Source organism: Paralichthys olivaceus, chromosome 11, assembly GCF_024713975.1.
Source record: "Paralichthys olivaceus isolate ysfri-2021 chromosome 11, ASM2471397v2, whole genome shotgun sequence".
NCBI classification, from domain to species: Eukaryota; Metazoa; Chordata; class Actinopteri; order Pleuronectiformes; family Paralichthyidae; genus Paralichthys; species Paralichthys olivaceus.
In genome coordinates this window covers 24,266,182-24,290,926 of record NC_091103.1, presented here as the reverse complement: position 1 = coordinate 24,290,926, position 24,745 = coordinate 24,266,182, and the positions used below count along the sequence as shown (strand labels likewise).

Sequence of the window (24,745 nt, the reverse complement as noted above, 5' to 3'; positions counted from 1 at the left end):
TCGTTTCAATGTGCATTTGTTTTTATATGTTTATGTTTGTCTTTAAGGTGAAGAAATCACATTTTCGTTACTCATTTTAATATTTGTACAGGTGAATGAAATCCTCTCACGTTAGGATCATAATGTCAAAATGGAACAATTCTGATTAAAGTACCGAAGTACTTGTAATCAAGCTTTCATTCAGGGCATAGAGATGAGATTGAAGAAAAGCAAAACTCAAGACAAGACAGGAAAAGAAACACAAATTAAAAGACAGAATGACATAAGAGAAGAAGACAATCTAATCCAAGGCCTGTTTTTTCTCCTGGCTTTAACTATAACTTCATTTATTGCTGTTGGTAGAGCAAGAGCACAGATTTGTCCATGTAAATACATACATGTTTAATCCAATAACTTGGGACATGCATGAACAGAGTTAACACAATAACACCACTGACACAAACAGAGACAGGTTTGTTTCTCAGTGAGCATCACCTGTGTTTTCTTTATCAGAATGTGGTTTGTTTGATCAGTTGCTGATATTTATTTTTTCATTTGGCGGGCGCTTTTATCCAGAGCGATTTACAAATAGTAAATTCAACATCTATGAGGGGCCAATTAAGGGTTGAGTATCTTGCCCAAGGATACTTCGGCATGCAGATGGTGAAGACTGAGGATCAAACCACTAACCTCAGCAACAGCCGCATATTAATCACACAATGTTTGCATGCGATGGTCACACACATGCAACTGTGTGTGTGAGCGTGTGAGTGTGACCTCCTGGCAAGAACTGATTTCCGTGAAAGTTTGTTTTCTGCAGTCGCTACTTGATGAAATTATACTTCAGAATCAGTTTTTAATGATTTTTCTTTGAGGCATTAAACACAGAATATAATCAGAAATAGCACTTTGAAGAGATTGTGCTGAAGACAAACAAAAGCTGCAAATGGACAGTGGCAGGATGTCAGAGGATAGACGAGAGGAGTTGACTTATTTCTCAACTCAATTCTCAACATTTCCACTTCCACTTATCCTTTAAGGAGCCAATCCCAGCTGACATTGGGCAAGAGGGAGGGTAGATTCTGGATGTGTCAATTCTGAATGAGACAAACTCTTCCCTCTCACATTCACACTTATGGAGAATTTAGAGTTAATGGCAAATTGTATGTATTTATGTAGCTTTCCAGTACAGTTTTGCCTTTCAGCACTTTATCATCCATCAACGATACACTGCTGGCACAGCTGTCAGGTACAATTTGGGCACGGTGAATAGGGGAGAAGGGGATCGCCCTTCCGACCTTCTGGTTAGTGGACACCCGCTCTCCCTCCTGAGCCACATCTGCCCAGAGTCTCTATTGGCAGAAATCTTATAGAAAATAATCATCATGATGTTTTCACTAGTTTCTACACACTGTCCCTTTAACTGATTCTCCAAAGGTTAATTGAGGAAGCAGAATTTAAAGGAGATAGATGTAAATGACTCACATCCTGAGGTATGAGTAAATATTTCTGTAATGTTTTTGATTTCCATTAATTTGCAGACAAAAGTGTGCTAAAGGCGACAGGATGTGGAAACTCTCTGAGGCCACTGCAGTTATAACAGATGACAGTGTTCCTTCTTTCCTTAACTTCCTTCCATCAGTTAAAGAGCTTTTCTCTTTTCCAAAACATTCCGTTAAGATCTTTTGTTTTACATAAAGAACAGTTCTATAGGGACATAATGTAAAGGTGTCACACCCCAGTTCACAGCTGGAGGGAGGTTCAGGGGGTTTATTAGGGGTTTGAAATGTGTGTGTGTGTGTTTGTGTGAGAGAGAGTGTGTCAGAGTGTGTGTACAATAGAGGCCCATATCAACTTATTCTATAATGTCTGGTGTACAGCAGCAGCGTTTGATCTGCTGCCAGAGAAGATTAGGTCAAGGCGGCCATGAGGACGCCACACTGGCTCTCAGCGGGCGCACACACACGCACACACACACACACACACACGCACTCTCTCTCTCCTCGTCCTCCCCTCACAATGTACTTTTCTTCCTTTCACTTCCCTCTGAACTGCCTCTATTGTTCAGACTCTTGGCTTCTTCAAGATAACCAAACTCTAAATATGACACATTTAAACTCAACTACAGCAACAACTAAGAACTTATAGTGAAATAAGACAATATCTAGAGTTGAGCTGTTGGCTTGGTTGTGAGGTAAAAGTAAATCGCGGTAAAGAAAGATGTCACAAGAAGTCATGTGACGTCAGGACTAGAGTGTAAGTTATCATCAGATAGCACCAGAATAGAACTTTTTATTCTTCTGCATTGGCAACAGCCAGCGATCAGAGGCTCAATGTATTCAGGTTGTCTGTCTGTCCCATTATTGTCTGTCTGTGAACATGATATCTCAAGAAATTTGGTCACTGTGACCTTACAAACCCCTTTCATGCCTCATGAAAACATTATCTTAAGAATGTCTCTCGAGAATCCTTTCAAATGTAGCACATATGTTCTAACTGATTAGATTATAGTGATCAAGTCAAAGGTCAAGGTCACAGTGACCTGACTAAGATTATATCATTGGTCCAAGGTCACAATAATCTCATGTGACTCTAGAAAAATAAGTCTGTCGACTGAAATTGCACTAGATGCCAGAGGTAAACATCCGCAGGGTGATAATTCTAGTTGTAAATCCACAATCTACATAATAGTGTCAATCCGATCACTTAGTAAATAGTATAAGACTTAAACGTCATCAACCCCTTAACAGTGAACAGTGTTTAAAGAACTGCACATGTGTGATTTATTTATTGTGCAGTTATTTTGTATGGAATTAGTTGAGAAAAAAAATAAAGTCCTCCCGCAACCTCTGGATTTTTGTCAGTAGAAGTTGTTTGTGTGGAGAAAGTCATGCAACACATGAAATTCACATTGCGTGAACTGCATGCATTGTTTGGTTTGGTGAGTGGTTCCGTGTGTTTGCAGAAGCACTTGATAATGTGGAGGCAGGAGGGAAGACGACACAAAGAAGATCCTGACCTGTGTCCTAGAAAAAGGAAACGTCATGAAATTACTAAGTGAGGGTGCGTGTGTGTGTTTTCTGACAGTAAGTAGGTGGCTGTTTGCCAAACATTCCTGTTGACAGTCAAACAGTCGAAGCAGGAAACAGTAATGCTGCTCTATCAAACATGTTAATACACCTTTTACACTTCTCAAAACAACTGGGTCCCTTCCAGGATACACACACAGACACACACACACACACCCTGAGCCAGATGATGAGTAAACAAATAAAAACTAGTTTGCCAACTGACCGCAGAGATCCTGCTGCATATAAGTGTTGCTTACTGATTCCAAAAGGTTGTTAGAGAAGTAATTTCATGGTGACAAAGGACCAGAATCTCTCTCTACTGGCATATTCAAATCTGACGTAAGTTTTTAGAATACATTTAAACAAGCATGAAGCTGCAGCAGCAACTGCAACAGGCTGCAAGGAAAAGTTGGGGAAAATGTTTGGTGACATTGACATTGTGTCCTCAAACCTCTCGTCTGACAGAATTACTGTAAGACAACGACAGCGGTGATGACTAAAACCTCAGAGAAGAGTTTTCCAGTGTCCAGACACAGACAAACAGTAAGAGAGTCCGGCTGGTAACATTTCTGCATGTTGAAAGATTTTCTCTCCTCTACATTGCGGTCGTTTGTGAAAATTGATGCACGTCTAATCGTGCTCTTACGGTACAGGTGCTTGGAGGGGAAAACCAGGCCGAAGACAAACACTGAAAGTTTAACGTCGCCACATAAAATGAGAAACGATTTTGCTTTCCACACAAGATAGTAACACGTATAATGGAATGGAATATCATGTTTGTTTTTTAAAGAACATTACAGGGAAAGTTGGCTACTTTTTCATAATATCATTTATAACTTGTTCCTATTAAATATTATTTCTTAAAAATCCTTGAGAGGTCATGAAGGATTTTCAATTCACCCTTGTTCATTGTGACCTCAGCAAATTCAGCTCAATTTTCATTATGACAGGTTTACTTGAGAAGAATGCACCAAGTCATGGTGGTTTCTTGAATTTCTTTCATTTTCAAGCAAGATTGTTATCGTACAATGACCTATCTTTAACTTTACCAATATGTGTATGTAAATGTACAGCAATAGTCGCATTGCACACCCTCTTCCAAAAGACAAAAACACACATTGCCCACACACCAAAGCTCTTGATCCAGGAAACACTGAGAGTTCAGCCAAAGATCATCATTTCAGACTGGAAGCTGCGATTCATTAAATTTATATCTGTGTGTGTGTCACTGATTTTTGCCTCTTATGAAACCCTGAGTGCACATTTTACACAACTTGTGTCCTCATGAGACACATTTTCTATAAAAGTGTCATATTTAGTGGTGACAAGAAATACAGTCTGTTCTTCTTCCACCCGAATATTTCATGTCCTCTGTCGATGAAATCATAACTGCAGAAACCGGAATGACACAGAGGTGCAAAGACAGAGACAGAGTTGATCTCCTCTGTGTCTCATAGATCTGGGACTGGACGCCCTGTCGATCGTGTGGGGGGGGGGGGGGGGGGGCATGAAACACGAGCAGGGTACGTTACCAATAACTAGTGTTGCCCAGAGTTTTAGCTGCTGCTATTTTTACCCAAGTAAGTGATCTGAATAGAATAAGGAATAATTGATGCAAAGTTTCAGCTTTCATATTGATTTTTTTTTACACTTGCCCACTTTATCTCAAGCACTCTCTCTCTTAGGCAGATGCACACAGACACACACACAAACACACACACGTTGTCGAGGCAACATTTCATTAAAATAGTAATTGTGCAGAGTTTTTCTGTGTTTGCATGTTCTGAGGTTTTTCTCGCAGGTGATGCGGGTTCCTCCCACAGTCATAAAAAAATTCAGATTGGGATTTGGTTATTTGGAGAAGTGATTGTGATTGTGTCTCTGCATGTTGGCGCTGCAGTACACTGGTGACCTGCAGGTGTACCCCGCTTCTGGGCCAACGTCAGCTGGGATTGGTTCCAGTCCCATGTGACCTTCAGAGGATAAGTGGTTTAGATAATGGAAATGTCCTTGGGCAAGACACTGATGCCCAAATTATCCCTGACTGCTGCGCCTGCAGTGTGTGAGCGATGTGTGACGGAAAAAGTGCTGCACATAGATGCACTGTATGAATGTGTGTGTGTGTGTGTGAATGACAAAGCTGTACTGTATCCCAGTTTGAGTGGTTCTTAAGACTGGGAAATCTATATAAATACAGAAAAGGTACAATTAGACTAATGCATGGATGGAGTTATCGTGCAAATGCTTGAATAGAGAGTAAGAGAGTGAAACATTCGCAAACATTTCTACATGAGTTTGTGTCTGTCATTAGACACTGTGGTGAAACACAGTGAAAGCAGCTACACAGAGACGAGTCCAATGACGTGTTGGTCACATTTTGTCTTTTGAAGCCAATCCTATGCTGCCTGGAGACTTGTGCTCTAAAAATAATTTAAAGAACAAGTATGCAAGAAGAGTTTTGTGTGGACTCAACTTTTGGATGGACCCATTGCTCAAGGTGCCCAATGTTCCAGCATGAAGAACAAAGCATATTTCTTAGTTCATCACACAGGAACATGTCATGAAAAATCGAATCTGATGAATCAACCAATTTCCTAATGAAAAGTCCACTTCATCGTGAATAAAAATCCACTGTGTAACAAACACAAGGTCGTCCGTTCTGACCCAATGGTTATATTTAACCATTATATCTGCACACTCAGTCAGATCCCTGTGGACCTCCCTGACGGCGCCACACTTGTTTTTTTATAAGATTTGTGTATCAACAGCGAAGGGAAAAAACTACTCTTCACTTTAAGATGGTTTAACAGCTGTAAAAGATGAGATTAGATAAAACAAAACTGATCAATGTGCTAAGCTTTTGTCTTTCGTCTGACATCGGCGTGTTAGTGTCAGATGGACGGGTGGTGGTCTTTCTGTTTGAATGGAGAAAAGGTTAATTTGGTTGCTCTGGTAATATCATCATAGTTTTACTACCAGTGAAACAAACTTTCTTGTTGTTTTAATATTATATGATCAGAGGGTGAAGATTACAAGCTTTTCACAATGTAAACGAACCAGACCATGTTCAGTTTGACCTCGGTCAGAGGATCCTTTCACATCCAATAATTTGGTTCGTAATAAACTGAGGGAAGAGAGTTTAGACCAAACAAGGTCGGTGTAACATTGTTTCTGTTACGTTTACATGGTCAAGGATGCCTTTCTACCAAATGCTCATGATGCAGTGTTTTACTTTCTCCATATTTCATTCTCCAACTACAGAGAGAGTTTGATCCAATCCACCTGCCTCACATCTCAGACTTTTCTCCTGCTTACGTTTAATAAATGTAAGAGTCAGAGACGACAGCTGGATTACAATCCATGTCTTCATGGCTCCCAGTCAGAGACAGGCGTCCCTCAGGGCCTCGACTGTCATAATTAGTTGTAAACAGTAGGGAGGACGACTCAGTATCAGCTCCCATAAGTGTGGTGGGAAAAGCCCCGGCATCATCCGTCCTGACGAACACAACGACAATAAACACAGAGAGGAGGAGAAGGGAGGGAAGGCTGAACATAGAATTTACTGTGTGTGTGTGGTGTGTGTGTGTGTGTGTGCGTGTGTGTGTGTGTGTGTGTGTTTGCTGAGCTCCAGTTTAAGTTTCAGATCATCATGTAATCTTCATAATTTGGGGATTTTGTCCGTTCTTTGATTTTCTGTTGCAGTATGTATAAAAATGTATACAATGATTTTCTCATCATTTTTGGGAAACACCCGTCATTTGCAGATTTACCGTCATTAAGATTACAAGATGGATGCCACTTTTAAACTGTGGTCACTTGAGGAAGGGATCGCTTCACTGGCAGCATGAAGAGAGATGGAAAAATGACGGCTCTTATTACAGCTCTTTGTCTTTGGAGCTAAGAAAAGCATTCTATCAGTGCAGGTCCTCACCAGTATGAACATATACACACTATATCACAGTACAGGTTTAGTACAGACTTTATATAACGAGACATGTGATGCTTTTAAATGTTTCCTTCATCTATTGTGTTATGAAGCTTTTTTCTGAATGTAAAACATAAAGTGATGTTTACTGACAGACACAACTTCTGCATGGCTGTGTTTCAGTTCTTTCTTTTTGCAGACTGGCTGCAGGTGTTTTCTCTGTAGGTGACAGTTGACTTATTTTTCAGTTCCAGCTCATTTAAAACATCTTATTTTTGTGGACGATCCTGACAAACCGGTTTAATTCAAATATTCAACATGAGACTTATCTTTGACAGATGATATGCTGTGATTCACTTGTAGAAAAGGTAAAATGCATGACGGGACATGTAGCGTGTTGGCTTGTTAGTGCTCTTGGCCTGCAGTCAGTCAGTAACAGACATATTAGAGGACAAAGAAGGGTGGATCTAAACAAGTTTGCCGGATTAGTTGATTTATTTATTTTAATGAAATTTAGGAAAACAGTAATGAGTTACAATCAAAGGGAAATATTTTATCCATTAAATGTTTTTTATTTCATGTCTATATCTGCTTCAGAGGTTGAGAAAGTTAAGTTTTTGTAAATGTTGGCAATTCTGTCAGCTCTTCAGAAACCCCTCAGCTTTTAGGAGGTCGTTTTTTACAGTGGTGAGGTTTTATGGAACGTTTTTAATTCAGCACCTTTGGTCTTAACCTGACGTTAAAGAAATCATGGGATGAAAGTATCTTTCTTATCTCCTTCATGAGGCATTGATGAAGCTGAGTAAATGAAAGCGGACCTGTTCAGCAGCAACACACTGAACCCTGTGGCCTCTCTGTCCAAATAAGACACTGCACATCGCAGTTCTCCAAACACATCCACCGTGAGTCTGTGCAGGTTTCTGTTCATCGGCCTGCGCAGGCAGTCGGCCCGAGGCCTGGTGGAGAGGTGCTCCTGTGATAGTCACAGCATAATCACAGCATCTGTGGTGAGCTCCGACATATCTGCCGTGTCACATGGAAGCAGGCCAGCGGCTGAAACACTCATGTTACACAGAGACCAGGTGGTGCACAGGACGACGCTGGCGGACACTGTGAGGCTGTGAGCTGTGAGACATTTTACAAAGCTGACATTTTGGATTCAGAATGCACATCAGTGTCCGGAGCTTTTCAGGGCCTAAAACAGAGAAGTTTGAGGAGACGTCACCCGCATTCGCTTCCTGATTGGTTCTTATCAGTCACGACTACCAGCAGAATGCAAAGCGTCACCAACACTTACTGTCAGTTCATATTTTCTAGTTTCTAGTTTGAGTAAGCAAACACTGCAGAGAAGAGGATCTGCATCCTGTTTACATCAGTGTGTTCATGCCCCATAAACGTGAATGATCACGTTTTCAAGTGTGTTCAAGTATGGAGCATAGACTGTAAATAAAGATGGACGCGATACATAACAATGCACATTTGTTATGTGTATGAGTTTGTATATATGTTTAAATATTATGTATATATATAGCCATATTGTATTTTTAGTTTGTTGGTTAGTTAGTTTCCTTTTTTTCCCATTTTCAAAATAAATGAAATCTCCACTTCCTCACACTATCCAGAAGAGAAGCTAAATTATCCTGCATACAAACACTTGCATATTTGGAGGCACAAGGGGGAAATCAAGGGGATTTGACTTCACTTTTGGTAATTGTCCTTTCGTCCATCTTTATAAACAATCTACGATTTTGATGTGATGTTGGTGCTCGATTTAAAAAAAGAGGAGAGTTGAAGTTTATGATTCATTCTCTGGGGACCAAGCAATGACACAGTTTTTATCCATTTTCCAAAAAGGTCAAAACTTGTACATTTTGTCCGGGGGCGGGCCGAACAATTGATTTTCGGAATTGATCAGAGTAGAAATTTGATCAGAGGAGGATTTACTCTTGTTTTTCTTTGCTTAAGTGAAAGTCAGAGTCTGAGTGGGATTAAGATTCTTCTCCTTGATAAATAATAGATGAGCGATAGATGAGTTTATTTCACTGTTTGTTCAGTCACTGAAGAGGAACTGGACTTTAATTCTGTATCTTCATCTTTTTTTTAAGTTGTGTGATTAAAAACCTCCTGTAAATTTAGATTTCACAGTTTGTTCATCAAACACTGCGCTGATGGTATTATCCTGGACAGTCTCCATGGTCTGTCTGCTGCTCTGGTTGAACTCAGTGTGCTCAGGAAATGCTGACAGACAGTTGTCACCAGCAGTGTGGCTGCCACCCAGGGTTGCGGTTATAACACCGATCCATCAGAGACCTTTTCCAGTTACAGGTGAGTCACGACAGATGATGACTTCAGATTAGATTACAGTGAAGATGATTGGGTATATCTGGAGCAAACGACCAGACTGTATTATTAGAAAGGCTCAGTCTGCAGAGAGGTAATCGGTTTTTGTAATATCTCAGGAGTAAAGTGCACAACCGTGGCATCTGACTTCCACGTCCACTGCAGAGTGTGAGTCGGTGCGGTGCAGAGGTCAGAGGACGTCATCGGCTGAGACCAGAACACGTCTGTCATTGTCTCACGTGTGTCGCGTTTGAAAAGCTCAACGGGGGATTGTTGCACACCTTCTGTTGCATGTCGGTCCCAGCGAGGTGACAAAAACAGGCTGTGAGGTCTGTGTTTACAGCTAAGGTCTGAGAACGATAAGGCTCAAGAAAGAAGGTCTTTGTACTGTTATCCTGAAAGACACTTTCTTTCAAAAGTGTTTTAAATCAAATCAAAATCATTGTGAATTGATTAAATGCCTCAAAATGTGACACTGCATCGAATGAAAAGCTACTTTTCAAGATCAGCAGGGTCAGCCAAGATGTTAAAGGACACAAAGCAATTAAAACATATTAATACATCTATCAACAACTTATCATCAGAGCAAAAAACTTATTCTGCTTTAAAAACAAATTTGTGCATGACTTAGACACGAGGAGTCCAGAGTCACACAGATACTGGACCAGAGAATATTATACAGCTTTGTTTACCATGAAAACCACACCATGGCAGGATACTGGGTATCATGGATGATCATAGATATATATTTTTCTTTAGACTTATTTCAGATGTTGTTATTTATAACCTTTTTACTATGTTTTTTTGTTTGTTAACAGGATTACGCCAAAACTGATTTTCACCCAACTTGGGGCCTATGGGATGAACATGGTTTGGTGCAGATGCACATCAAGGGGCACAAACAGGATTTTTCTATTTTCACTTTCTTTGAGTTTTATAACAAACTAGAAGAACCCTTGGAGAGTGCAATATTCCACCGAGACGAACACACTGTATCTCCACACGTTAAAAAAAACTCCTGGTTCCACCTGTTTATCCAGATCCACACAAAAAGGGTTCCTCCTTGGGTCAAACCCAACCCCTCGAAAAAATGTCATTGAAATCTTTTTAAGAGTTCTCAGTCCACTTCCGTTTTTCTTTGTTATATTTCTTCTCTATTAACTAAACAATCACAAAGTCTTTTTTTTACATAGGAGAGGTCAGTGCTGACGCTCAGATTCTTTAGATATTTTAAATTCGTTTGGATTAAGAAATCATAAAAACCAAAAAAATCTGCACATGCTTATTTGACAGGATCTTGTTTGTACTGCAGAGAAAATATTTCAGTGCAGCACTTAAATCACTTGTATGTGCCACTTGAAAACGAATCTGTTGATAAACATGCTGAGGATAATAACAGCTACTTAACAAAGCTGAAGAGAGACAAACATGAACATGTGGGTGAAAAAACAGATAAAACAGTGATAGATACAGTGATTCTGACAATATCCTCTTCATAAAAGCTGTTAAACTTACTGATCTCACAAAGTGTTATATTGCTGCTGTGTGAAAAAATAAACATGAGGTGCACAGGATGAGATGTGGCTTAAATGCCAAAATACAAAATAAACCTTACATATGAACACTTGTTGATGATAATCAGTTCACGACGGGTCACAATGGAAATCTAAAGGACAACGTGCCGTCACACAGCTGCAGTATCAGTGAAAACACTAATCAGAGCAGGATGTGTGGCTGTTGTGTTGTAGCTCCGACATCATGTCCGTCGACACTGAGCATGTCGGACAAGATGACGGTGCTGCTGAGAGCAGCAGAGAACAAGAAGAGAGCGCGGCTGCAAGATAACAGCTCCCGGGCCGTCATCAGCTGCCGAGCTGAGTCATGAGACCGAGGCCCGAGAACCCACGCTGTCATCATGTGGCCATCTCACCTGTGTGTGTCTGTCTGCGCGTGTGTCAGGGAACAATAGTAGCATCTGATGAAATGAACACACAATCATCCAAGGCACAAGCGTCGTAACCGTGGGAATCAGCAAAAAGAAACACAGGTTGAGAGAAAGAAAGAAAAAAGAAAAACATTAAAAGCAAAGAAACAAACGACAGAAGTAAAATAATTACTGAAAGAAAACCAGAGAGTCAGAATATTAAACTGGAAATCTGCTGAAAGCTGAGACATGAAACTTTTCCCAAACCTGACTGTGAATGAAATCTTATTTAAAGAGCAGAAGTTCCTCAGTCAGGCTGTGAACCAGGGAATAAAGGGAGGGACTGAATGTAAAGACTTCACAGATGGCCAGGAAGGATAGAAAGTTAATGGAAGGACGCCAACGAACACAACCTTACACAGATTAGCTGTAAACGCAAAACCTTTTCCATTACGACATTCAAACATCAACATCTGTTTGAATGTACAGAGACACGAGAATCACGGTCTACATTTGACCACTGAAATCAAATCAGTTCATCTTTGAGTCCAAGTGACAACTCTTCAAAATGTGAAGAAATTATATGTTCAAGAGGCACAAACACGTGAGGCCACATGACCTTCAACCACCAAACTCTAACCAGTTAATGCTTCAGTCCAAGTGAACATTTGTACCAAATTTAAAAAGATTCCCTCAAATGAATTCCTGAGTTATCATGTTCACAAGGTAAGAGCTGTGATTATTTAGGTCACAGCGACCTTGACCGTTCACCTTTGACCACCGAAATCTCAACAGATCATCATTGAGTCCAACTGTCAGTATTTTGAAGAATGAATTCCCTCAAGGTGTTCTTCAGATGTAGTGTTCACACCATGAACAGACAGATGGATGACCTGTAAATATAAAGTCAACGGCCACTGGCTACCACTGGAGCTTCAACACAGAAACACACATGGTTCTCCAGGTTCCAACTTCAGATGGTGAACTTGAAGACCTTTCCAGCAGCAGAACATTTAGAGACATATGAAAGCATAGCTTCACTTCCTTCTTTAACTCTCTTTGTTGAGCTTACAACATTTGAATTGGATTTGAATATCCAGGACTTTCAGGAATTGTACCTGTCCTTGTTCTAAAAATATTTTCTCTTCTCTCTATGTCACATAACCCCCCCCCTGAAAAGTATTCCAGGAATTTAAAGTGCAGCACCAGAATGAATGAACGGAAACACAAACTCAATCAACCTGCTCCATTTAATCCCACGGACGCTGTGCTGACCAGAAAATAAACTATGAAACGAAAGAGCGAGAGGCTGATGAGTAAAAGGACATTCATGGATTGTGTTTGCGACATAAAAACAGGAGCTTTGATTCTTTGTGAAACTGCTTTAATAATGAATCAGCACAAAGTCATATAGTCAGCTTTCTTCTCTTTTTATATCCTTCCTCTTATTGCTGTAACCATCGCTGACACTGGAGTATATGAACTTTAAAAAAAGGAGAACTGCAGTTCTCCATCCCTCACTGTGTCGGTCATTATTCTGTCCTCCTAACGATGTGAGGAAAATGAAAAAACAAAAACATTTGCCAAAATGCAAAAATGAATCCTCAGAGTGGAAGACCACACACATAAAATTGAAGTACTGAGATAACAAACAAGTCTCTGAGGTCATTATACGGTTTCTATTGTTATTAGACAGGGGTCGTCCACGGCATAGGTCGTATAGGTGGTTGGCAAGAGCGCAAAATACCAGGGGGCACCACAAAATAAGCTTTATCATACCGTTTGTGTCAGTTAAAACATCCATACATTTTTCACTCTCCTCGGCAGGTGGACAGAATTCAGCTTAAACTCAGTATATATTGTTTTCACCGCTCTCGATCACTGAACAAGCACACAGTCGTCACCAGGCATGTGCATGTGTCAGCCTTATAAACTACAACACCATCACATAACATGAGCTACAGCACAGACGTTTCAAAAAAAGTGTCTTTGTCAGATTTCCCTTGTCACTGTTTATCCACCTTTAAAAATCTGATATCCACATCACATACCCTGTCTCACAGAGACTCTTCACCTTATGCTTGTGGTTGCTCACTTTTACATTTCAAACAATGTGGTCTCAGTTTAAAAACTTCATCTATTCCAGCCCAAGACTGATGGTGTCGCAACCAATATGCAAAATCAGATACATGTATCATAAACTACATGTTTATCATAATTTTAAGTTGATTTAGATGCTCAGAGATAATTGTATGGATGCTCTCTGAAACCCTGACCACTCCTACAACTTAAAAAGTTTGTCCTCGTCATGAGGGTAGAAAATAACCGAATGCTGCAGTGCAGTGGAGGGAAAGCAGTGAGTCAAAGAAAACAGAAAAACTGAACAGGAAAGACAAACAGGATCTCGGTGTTGAGGCAGAGGGAGAAGGGGAAAGATGGAGGCTGCAGGTAGTTAATCCTGGCTGTTCATTTCACGCCCGAGTGGCCGTGCAGCCGTCCGTGCTTCGAAGCCCCTGATGTGACGCCCTGCAGCGAGAATTAATGACTTCAATAAAAGTGTCATATTCCTGTGACGTTTCCCGCATCAAGCTTTATTGTTCAGTTCTTAATTTGGCTCTGATCAGATCAGCAGAGCTTGTAACTGTACGTCTGGAGAGAAATGAACGAGGCACTGCGAGTGTGTGTGTGTGTGCGTGTGCACGTGTGTGTGTGTGTATGTGTGTGTGTGCAAGCAGACAACTAACTTGTTTCCTCTCTGCATCAGCCATTACAATAAACCATGATGTATGATGTTTGTTTCTTTTCTTTTTAGCTGAGCTCCTGTGTTGTTTTAGTGGAGCTGACGAAGCAGTAGATGAAACAATTTGAGTATTTGTCCACTCGATCAGATTTGGAATTCGAAATTTAAATTTGAATCCCTTTTTGCACTAAACCTCACAATCACTCATTGACAAAAGCGAACTTAACTTGCACCATCATGTTTTAAGCTTCAAAATGGCCTGATTCTGTTTGACGTCAACTGTTACGTGGAAGTAACTTTCCATATTCTCATTCTGATTCCTTCCCGCCCTCTTCGCCCTTCCTCTTGCTGTCTGACCTGTGCAGAGCTCGTCTGAAATGTTGTGCATAGTGTGGATGTGACGCAGCCGTCTGTGCTCGGCTTCTCACTGCACCTCAGACAAATGATATTCCACTGGAGGTGTCAGCAGTTTTAATGACGGGCTGCGGAAAACCTCCACTCATTTCTGAGCCGCAGCCTGTCAAGCTATTCCCAACGGGGCTGCGTGTGTGTGTGACGGACACAAATGGCGTATGCATATTATAGAATGTGTGTTTAGTTGTGTGGTGTGTGTGAGACTATACATGTTGACAGAGAGAAGTTAAGTGTGGAACAAAAGAACATGCACAGACACAAAGCACTAATATACGCACAGATGAACTCACTTTTGTGAATGTGAATTTCTTTTGCGCTTTTCAAGATCACATGACCTCATTTCTCTTTTTGATATTTTACGATGACAGTAATGGATCCACAGCAACACACGCTCGTCCGTCCTGTGTTAGCTGATGTTCAACGTGTCGTTTAAATCTGCTTGGTGTGAGATTATTGTTGTATTTTCTTTTAGGTCAAACGTTCTTATTACGTTACCTTCACCCAGTTATTCTTTCGGATATCACAACATTCTCACCTGTTGGGTTGTGTTATCCTTGTGTCAAACTGTTTTGTGCTGGTGTTATAAATGATTGTGTTGTTTGGCTCATGCTTTTTTCTTTAAATGTTTGTTTTAGTGATTAATCTTCGGCATCCTTTCGCTTTATCTTCAGCCTTTTGTTTCGGATTCTTTATTTATCTCTTTAGTCTGGGTGTGGTTAACACAATGCAGCTATGAATGTGTGTGTGTTCTTGCATTACTCATCTGCTCAAATGGTGAAATGAGTCTGTTTAGTCACACTCACACTTGATAACCTGAATCCTTCAATCTTATGAGGTTATGTTAGTGGTTAAGGTTAAGTTGAAAGAAATGAATGTAAGTCAATGTGCCATCCTCCTGAAAATATGACTGTGCATGTGTGTCTGCGTGTGTGTGTTTTTTGGCAGCACCACTCTGTTGCCAGGATGTAGCCGCTTCCTGTGCCACTTCCTGTTTTGTCTGTACTCATCTGATTGGTCGATTCTATTCTGGTTACTGGTGTTGACGTGGGGGCACAGCGGGTCGAAATCCTGAAACATGGTTTCTTCTTTGATCTCCACTTGATGTGGGTCACAAATGTTTGTAATAGAAAACTGCCTGATGCCCACATGTGTACTAGATTCATGAATTTATTCTGGAAATAGAATTTTGAAAAATACAGATAAACTGTGAGGTTGATCTGATTAAATCTGGTAAATTGGTTTATAAAGAGAGGAACACAAGTTTCCTTGTGCCACTCCATCTCAAACAGTCCAACATCATTGCTATTTAGAGTTAAGTTGAGAATGTTGTATGACTCTTGGGTCCTTTTATCAGTTTAACCCTCATGGAGTAATAACACAAATATAAATAATACCATAAATAAAAGAAAACAAGTTTACTTAATCATTACAGCAGCCACAAAATCCATTTTCTTTGACGAAGAGACAAAAGCAGGAATCATCTCGGATTTGAATTTTCCTGCCTCAGTTTTCTCTTGTGTTGTTTGAAGATGTGTGTTCAGGATACGGAGCCTCAGGCTTTAAAGTTAATATGAATTTCAACTCCTATGATGTTTTAACAGCAGCTGGGTTTCCCTCCAGCTACACTGACCTTTATGCTGTTTGTGGATCGGCATGATGTAGAAATATCAATATCGCTAATAATACATTCCACTAAATCACTCTGATTCTTATCCGATATTTTCTTTTCTTCCATCTGTTTGTTTCAGTGTGTTAAAAATCAAAAGTACACAAACTTAAAGGTGGAAGGTGAAAGCTCCTCCAGCTCTTTCAACCCAGTTTGGTTTTCTGGGCCAGTTTACTCTCATCCCCGACAAAATGTTAGGGCCATGTTAGGGGAAAATATCTTTTACCAGAGCAAACAAAATACTTCAGATTTTGTCACAGCATCACTACATTATCATAAATATCACATTTAAAGGTGTTTCATAGTTTCTCAGGAAAAAAAAGTTATTGTGACTTTTTTTAATTACGTCTTGATTCTTGTTATAGTATAACTTTCCACGACTTCTTCTTGAAATCTCAGATTTCTTTCTTCATGGCGGCCTTAGATCTATGTCGTAGCTACTCATCAGCCTCAGCTCCAGCCTACAGCAGTTAGCTTAGCTGTTCTCATCAAACGAGCTCACAATAATCCACCACTCACTTTCTGCAGAAAGACACTTAGCAACTGGTCTGTGAACATAGTGCAGCATTGAGCAGCTAAAGAGTCAGGAACAAAAGAATGACTGAATTTGAAATCCCATTATGGTGCAGAAGGAACTGTCTCAAACCAGGTTACAGATATTCAATAATCACTCAAATCATTTGATGTATCTTGTTTCCTCAGAGATATATTTTTTTCCCTCTGGAGTCATTAAAGTTTCCTCTAATCGCTTTCAATACTCCATTACTAGAATAGTCGATAGTTGCAGACCTGAAGAGAGACAAGTATTTGTTTTTTTCTAGGTGGCAAAATTACCAAAAGACTTGTATCCAACTTTATTTTCCTGACAATAGCTCACAGTGTAGATTGAGTTTAAATGAATTCAAACAAATTGTGTAGCAGTTTGAATCTGTTTAGACTGGATTGTTATTACAGTACATCAAGTCTGTGCCCATACAGACAAACAGCACTGTCTCATCAATCTTAAGCCGCTTTTGGACATGCACCAAAGTCTGTGTGAGAAATCAAATGTCCAAGTAAAGAATTTCAAAAGTAAAATTTCAATTTCAAGAAAAATTCCTCGAAAATTCCCAGCGAGCAAGTGTTGATGACGTTTCTAACATTCGCCAGATGTGAAACTGGAATAAAACAAATATCCCGGGATGATAAAGTGGAGCCATACACGTAGAAGATGCTGATGAAGACATAAAGATTTGACAGCTTTTGATAATAAGGATGCAAATAAAAGCGGCCTCCTGCAGCTCTGCTCCTCACCTGAAAGCTCTGGACATTTCCCCGTTATTGTGAATATGGAAGACAAACTCCAAAAAATGTCTGAGGTTCTTTTTTGAAAACACCTTGACTAACCACTGAGGTGAAAATGCAGAGTTTTGGTCTTTTGATTCAAACCAACAACTGGAGTCAATATACACAGAAAAAGGTAAAAGAACAATACTGAAAATGTGAAGAAAATAAAAGTCATGATTCTTTCACAAATCATCCATCAGAGCATTTACACCAGCAATCACAAAATATTGGACCAACCAGCAGAGGAGAAAGAAAAGACACGTGCTCACGTATTCTGCAAAAAGATAAACTTCAAGGCATATTTTTCTGCACATTGGAAATGAGACAGAAAGAGATAGTAAGATAATGTAGGGGTTGGAAATGAGGGAGCCAGATGGATAGAGGGAAAAAAGAGAGAGGGTAATTTTAGATCCAGGCACCAGAGAGAAAGAGAGAGAGGAAGACAGGAGGGTGAGAGGGAACGAGGGAACAAGAAAAGATTATGTCCGAGGGAGGAAAAGAATAATATTAAAGGAGAAAGTCATCGATCGGGAGAAAAATGGAGCGGGAGAGGAAAAGAGGGGATACAAAAATGAAGGAGAGAAGAGAGAGAGATAAAGGTTTAATGGGAAAGAACAAAGGAAGACAAACAGAGGACGAGATGATTATCGACCATCTGAAACTGGTCTAATGTTGGCCACAGGTGCTGCTGTCTCCACACAGGAGACGACTGTGTGTGTGTGTGTGTGTGTGTGTGTGTGTGTGTGTGTGTGTGTGTATGTGCGTCCCTAACAGGCCTAACAGTGTTTACAGACAGTACTGACCTCATCACACCCTGGGTGCATTTAGACGTCAACGGTTCCATCGACACGCACACAGAAAGAGAGACACACGTCTGATCTCTGGTTTCCTGCGTCTCTTTCTTCGGTCCGATGCTTTGTTTAAATCTCTCTCCTGGTCTGCAGGACGTCAGCTGTTTCATTTCATCCACACACAGAGAAGCGCTTTGAGTTCTACAACACGCCATCCAAGGAATTAAAGTTTTTACTAAGAAATAATACACTTATCATGTAGGCCAAGATTTCAGCTCTCACTGCAGTGCCTGCGTCATATGAGGGTGACAATGTGTGCAAAGGGAACATGAAGCACCTGGCGACACACGGGATACATCTGGTTGCAGAGGGATGATCCATGTTTAACTGTTTGCGTGACGCCATGTGGAGACATTTTCCCACTTTTTATCTTTGTATATTGAAGCTTCTCTAAACTATTAACAGTTAATTTGTCAAAAGTTGCAACTACAGTTATGCTATCGCCCATATATGTTCATGTTATATTTATATTGTGGTCATGTTCCGACGTGCTGAAAAGGGAAATCATTCATCTCTGAATATCAGGACCAGACTACAATTCAAGTTCAAATAGAAATGATTCAATGATGATGTTTCTTGTGACACCGAGAGCTTGAGTTATTCTATGTCTGACCTGAAAATCTAATGATGCTGATTAAAGATTAGTTCCATGCCCTTTGACTCATGATAGGAAATTAATCTGCTGTTTCTTATTCACCACAATCAGTTCGTTAAATGTGGCATCACTAATGTCTGTGACGGTAAAACTAAAGTTCTTAGTTAACTGGTACCACTCATGCACTGGAGCGTATTCTCAGGCAAACAAATAATTGTGTTATAACCATGACAACAACCAAAGCAGAGGTTGCCGCTGATGCAAATGAGCTCTCAACGCTAGGAAAACAAAAGCAGTCGCCCACGATTATACACACAAAAACACCACTCATCTCAGAGACCTCAAATTAAAGAACGACACTCAGCACTGTTCTGAGAGGGTGTGAGTGTGTGTGTGGATCAGTGGGTGCAACTCAACCCACTGTCCCCTCCACTGGCTTTTGAGTCATCCGAGAGACCAGACTTGTGACACCTCAGCATGTCCAGAACAACCGTCCTGTCAGACGAGCTGTGACCCTGCAGGTTTCTCACTCCGAGCTTTACAAAGACGATATAATTATCCACCCATCACCTCAACCTTTGTGTTTTCAAACTCAATCACAAGATCCTCAGCTTGTCCTAAAAAGTTGAAATTACCCGCTCCTGCAAAACAGCAGGAAGTCCGAGCAGAGACGTGGTCAGAGGGATACAGGCGATGCCAACCAGAATGGTATTGGAATTTGCCCCTCTGTCACTCTCTCACTCCCACAAACACACCAACCATCAGAGGCGATGGAGGAATCCTACATCTGTGGCCATTAAAACATCCAAAAATCTTACTGTCCACTGCAGAAGGGCAGGATTCAACATATACTGGGTAGATACAGATTTACATATTTGTTCTGTAAAGGTTCATGGAACAAATATAGCTCTCTAATGGTTCCTGGGGAAATATCCTGTGGTTGATAACACAGTTTAAATTTGCATGAAGACACAACAACCCTCTTGAAGTTAAATAATTAATCCTTAATTTCTGCCTCGTATAGAAATAATGAGATCTGAAGCAGATGCCATCAAGCTTTTTCACATTTCACAAACAACCATGATTTTCTCACGTGACATCAGTGTTATGATATGTTATGTCACAGTATAATGTGTATTATGTTGTGCTGGTCTCGATGCCTCAGGTTAGCTGTTAGCTGCCACCGCTGTTCTGGTGCTTAATCACCGTGATTACTTTACCACAGAGGCTCTTAAGTGTTGCTTATCAGAACTCCTCTGGAGAGCAATTACACCATCATGGCACCGTCTTTTACATTCACCCTCATCTAAAGCTCTTTTTATTTATCCCTTCCATCCATCACCCCTGTCTCCCACTCCCCTCCTTTCCACTCATCCTCTGCTTTCTGTCCCTCCCATAATGATCTTTAAAAAAAAAACCCTTGTCTCTTTCCATTTTTCTCAATTTCTGGCATTAAATCTTTGTTCCTGGTCCCATTTATTTAATCCGTCTATTCGATTTTGAGATATTTCACAGAATCAATGAAAGGTTTGACCTGGTGGTGGCGCTGAAATAGAAGACACAGGAAAACCAGAGTCATCATCTGAGCTCAACTGAACAAATATAATGGTTATTCATCTAATGGTGGTTTGGATTTTTCTGTCTGAAGTGATGATTATACTCAAAACTAGTATTGACAATGACTACAATTATTATTTAAAACATTAAAAACATAGTTCAGTTCTGAATAATGTGGTTTTGAGAGACGGATGATACAGTCGGTCAAATGTGTTTGTCTCCAGATCTCACCCAAACGTTGGTGAAGGAGGAGAAGGTGGAATAGTGTGTACTTATACGTGTGTGTGTGTGTGTGTGTGTGTGTGTGTGTGTGTGTGTGTGTGTGTGTGTGTGTGTGTGTGTGTGTGTGCGTGTGCAGCAGGTAAGTATCTGGGGCTATTAGCTGACCACAGTCATCCCTCTGACTCGAAGCCTTGAGCTGAATCTGCTCAGATTATCTTTCCTCTGAGGTCAGAAATAGTTCAGCAGAGGGGATGGAGGAGATGGAGGGTTGAGGAACAAAGTTTACTCAAAATAATATTTTAAATAATATAATGATATAGAGAATGAGATAAACACCGCAGTGCTCTGTTTATTTTCACCTTTTATAGGTAACTATAAATGGACGAATATGTGTCTCTACACATTTCATTGCTCTCAACAACCTCATCCAGTCATTTTCAGACTTTTGCAGGTGGGTTGTATTGCAAGGACCCAAAATACTTCTGAAACAAAGTTTTATTGGACGAGAGGATTGGACTGTAAACAGTGTGTGTCAGTCTTGCCTCAGAATATCCACTGTCTACATCTGAAGACCCAGTTTACTAAGCATTGCCCTCAGAGGCTTATTCAGTGTCAGGCGATTGCAGATGGGCTCCGAGGTTGTGACAACGGTTAACATGGAGGAGATTCAAATTGTGATTTATTTCTTTCATGGGTTATCTGTGTGGATGCTGGAAAAGAGACAAGTGCCAGTAACAGGCATATTCAAAACCCTCGAATGAATACACAAATACTACGAGGGCAGCGCAGCACCAGGAATATTTCCAGAGCGCACATGCAGAGTTTTATGAAAGGTGGGAATCTGGTTTTCACTTGTTAGTTTGAGCACGTATATAAATCTGAGGGCACAGATTTCTAAACACATTTACACATGGACCTCCACCGCCCATCAGCACCAACAGGTGAACATATACCTCCGTACATTTGGGATTCAATTTTGCATGCAGAGACTCAGATCCAAGTAACTCCCACAGGCCCACTTTGAAAGGGCAGTTTATTTATAAATCATATATTCTTAGTTATAATTAGAGTTTTGCAACCAACAAAACAAGTTAAAAGCTGAAAATTGTAATCTCATGAGGGAAGAAGAGAAACATAATAGAAGGAGAAAGATGAACTGAGTTGACCATGTGCAGAGGGTTGAAAGACGGAGGGAGAGAGGGAGGAGGGAGAGAACAGATCCAGACATAGAGGAGAAGAAAAGGAGATTCTACTGATTTTAATATTACAACAGTTGGAGCTGAAGGCAGGAATTCTGTAGGAGGAACAAAGGATTCATTGTGAGGACGGTTTACTAAAAAGACCATTAAGGTTGAAACATTTCCCCGCAGCTCAATAAAGCATGATGCTTCCCAGAGAAATCCGTCTCTGTGTGTCTCTGCCTGAGGCAGCTCATATTCTCAACCGTTTCACAATAACACACAACATAGATTCTCATTTGTGTCACACGTGTGTGAAAAACAAGCGCACCATTCATTCCTCTACAGCAGGAAAATCAACTTCCACAGTGTGAAAATATATATATTTTTTTTTCAAATTTAAATCATCCTCCCGAGAGATGTATGTTTTCCTTCCCTCAGCTCTTCCCTGACCTTCGGTTACATTGGAAATGGAAAGACGCAGACCAGGAAGTAATACTTCAGAAACATGTCACTCTTATAAACCTCACTCGCACACGTTTTGATTAAGAGAAGTGATTGAGACCAAAGAGCAGAGGTGTTCAGGGTGAAAGTACAGATTTAGAACTCTGCTTCTTTACTGTTAACGCCCTCTGTTCTCCACCAATGAGGTTTGCTTGCAAAAAAAATTACGTGAAACTACTGAACGAATTTACACAAATCTTGGTGGGAGGGTTGGTATTGGTCAGGAAAGAACCTGTTCAATTTTGGCACAAATCCAGACTAAGGTGCAGATCCAGGAAGTTTTTTATGTTACTTGATTTAACATTAGTTGCTTTCAGAAGTGCAATGAACTCTGGATTAGCTCTCGAAATAGCGAGTGGGCTCGTTGATGTCGCTTCTATAATGCAACGGACACAAAACGATGTGTGTCTGTTGCAGAAACTAAAGGATGAAAAAGAGGAGCTGTTTACATAGAAGACGACAATGATGATGTCAACCAGGACAGACATTTTTAATTTTTGTGTATTTGCTGTCTTTTTGCAGCGCATGTGTCGTCAAATTGATGATGTTTTTTTTAATTAGCACGTGTTTTCTTTCTATCTGCATGTGTCTATATATGATATTTAAAATCTGATTTTTCCAACAGCAAGACATCACAGCACAACTGCCACAGAAAAAATCTGGATCATCATCAAATTCTGAACAATTCTGATCCAGTTTCTCGATCAAAAGAAATTTTTTATCTTCTCTTTGAAAAGTGAACCATCCTCATATGTTACTGACGAAGGTAAATATCTTAGATCTGTAAATTGCATCGCCACAAGTCTCCTATACAGTTCTCTTCCAGTCTGGCTCAACACATAATGAACTAAAAGCTCCTCGACGGCATCAGAGCTGATTCCGCTCCACATCTCATCCACCAGAATCGTTTTCTGGTCCCTGCACTGGAGAGGTTCAGCGACACAAGCGACTGATTTAGTTGTTCTTTCTCATGATTTATTAATTGTCTGCAGTCAAAACCCTTGGAGCTGTGGCAGACACACAAGTGCCTGCTGTACTGTAACTTCAGCTCAGCTCGCTCTCTTTCCACTGTACTAATGCAATTTGACTTGGTTGTTGCAGCGAGTTAATGGGAGCAAACAGAGGAACCAGCCTGCTGGGTGAAGAGTGGAAGAAGAGTGGGAGCGATGTCTAAAGCCGAGTTCAAAGTCAGGGGAAAGAGCAGAGGAGACATTTACGTGCAAAATGTTCTGACTTAAATACTTGACTTTCCCCTCTGATGTCTTAAAGCTCCTCTGACAGATTATTATGCACAATAACAGTATTATGGTCTGTTACCGTGGAAGTGTTTATTCCAGACTGCAAACACTGCAGCAACCATCACACTGACATAGAGATCACACTGCAAGAAATAATCCTAACATAGATAGATAGATTGTGTGCGCACTTGTGTGAGAGCTGTAGTGTGATAATTTTATAGTATTGTGTACAGTTTTGTACATTTTATTCTTTAACTTTTGTAAAGTTTTAGTGGATGATGTTATTTTAATATTTTGAATAGTGTGTTATGTGTCAGATACCTTCCTGCTGTAACAAAGGAATATCTATCTATCTATCTATCTATCTATCTATCTATCTATCTATCTATCTATCTATCTATCTATCTATCTGTCTTTCAATCTATCTTTTGATCTATTTATCTTATTCTGCTTAGAATTGTGCATTCAATTTTTCACAAATGTGTTTAAAACTTAATTAGAGGCAATATTAACCTATTGTAAACATATCCTTAGTGTGAAACTAGAGGAGCGTAAAAATAATTACAAGTGTATATGTTGTTTTCCAAGTTGTACACACACTTAAATACATGTTGTAGGTGAATAATAACTCTAAAAATACATGTTATGTGTTGAACACCTGCACACACTCATCTGAATTATAGCTTTCTGCTGCAGGTGACGTTTCACTAACACTGCTATATGTGTGTGTATGTGTGTGTATGTGTGTGTGTATGTGTGTGTGTGTGTGTGTGTGTGTGTGTGTGTGTGAAGAGGAGGTTGTACTCACATTCAGGTTCCTGGACTCCTGCTGTCATCCTCCAAGCAAACGAGTATCCATCCAGAACAAATAAGAAAAACAAAGTCACTCATTTAATTTCATTCAGTCTCTGTCCAGTTGTGGTGATGTTCAGAGTGTGTGAGAGCAGTGTGAGCAGAGAGAGAGCAACCGGCAGACTGAGAGAGAGAGAGAGAGAGAGCGGGAGAGGGAGAGGGAGAGAGAGAGAGAGAGAGAGGAAGAGAAAGAGAAAGAGAGGGAGAGAGAGATAGCAAGAGGGAGGAGGAGGCAGTCAGCATGACTTGATGACTGCTACGCCCTGTGTGTGTGTGTGTGTGTGTGTGTGTGTGTGTGTGTGTGTGTTTGTGTCTGTGTGTGTGTCTGTTTGTGTGTAAGGTTCATGAACTGACTCTGTAAAA

General features: G+C 40.4%; 1 protein-coding gene across 2 annotated transcripts in view; it reads right to left on the bottom strand.

The window, feature by feature from the left end:
- gpr4 (G protein-coupled receptor 4) overlaps window positions 1-24,510 on the bottom strand; it is a 33,988-nt gene extending 9,478 nt beyond the window's left edge. The window contains exons 1-2 of one of the 2 annotated variants that reach the window (XM_069534392.1): window positions 24,339-24,507; window positions 18,189-18,377 (exon numbers count right to left, since the gene is read on the bottom strand). The gene's annotated coding sequence lies outside the window, so the exon portion shown is untranslated. Of the gene's footprint in view, window positions 1-18,188; window positions 18,378-24,338 lie in introns of both variants that reach the window. The other variant, XM_020088013.2, reaches the window with a different exon arrangement.
- Between the last annotated feature and the right edge of the window lie 235 nt (window positions 24,511-24,745).